The sequence below is a fragment of the Patiria miniata genome, unplaced genomic scaffold (assembly GCF_015706575.1).
Source record: "Patiria miniata isolate m_02_andy unplaced genomic scaffold, ASM1570657v1 HiC_scaffold_14, whole genome shotgun sequence".
In the NCBI taxonomy this organism is placed as follows: Eukaryota; Metazoa; Echinodermata; class Asteroidea; order Valvatida; family Asterinidae; genus Patiria; species Patiria miniata.
In genome coordinates, this window is record NW_024037052.1 from 6,869,535 (window position 1) to 6,870,501 (window position 967).

Genomic DNA, 967 nt, shown 5'->3' on the forward strand with positions numbered 1-967 from the left:
ATGTCATATCAGGCAGAAACCTCAATGTTGCAATTGGGCAATGCACAAAAAGTTGCCAGAATTTTGGATATTTTGCAGTCGTAAACTTTCTTTTCTTATGATTCGTTGTTGTGTCAGTTCACGGCAGTAAGCAAATAAGCAAACGTTTCTCACAAATGTTTTCAATTAGCACATTTTTGGGTTCATAATTTCAACAGAAAACACCTTATATGAGCAGCCTACTCCCTCATTTGTCAAGAGAAGCATGGACAACTTTAAATGTTGAAAGAAGTGCACTTTTCAGTAAAATTTACCAAAAAAGGATTTCAAATAGTTTTCATACATATGCCTAAAGAGGATCAGAAAGTAGCACAAAAAAGTTTCTATATTCACCGCATGAGCCCTTTTACTTAACCACAAAAAAATAGAGTGTACATTAACTGGGAGTAAAGAGCGCGAAAAACGGTCGTCACTATGCGAAGTGGCCCAATATTTTGTCCCATATTTTGCCGTAAAGCAGCGGCTTTTCAGGGGAAAAGGTAACAGATGTCACCGGTTGGAAATGTCTACTTCTCCGCTTTACATGACACTGATTATACATGTATTTTTAAGGGCACGCAGCTTTTTCAATCCATGTATCATCCCTGCTCAATGCAATCGCCGACTTACATTGCGTCACAGGGCCATAGGGGCTGGCGCAGCTGTATTTTGTAAATAGCGCCACCAACCGCTTGAAATGTTTTTGCGTAAATATGCATTACATCATTCCTATTTTTGTATCTGAATGGACATGCTCTTCATATTCATCCGCTGAAAACGTTTTGATTAAAATACAATGTACCAACAATAATTCTGAATAAAACTAACAGGAAAAAGTAAATTTCCTACAATTAAATTTACTAAAATGTTGTTTAGTATGAAAGATTGACCGTTTATTGGAACGCTCTTGGACCAATTGGTCCTATTTTATGTCGCCTTAGAATCTGAC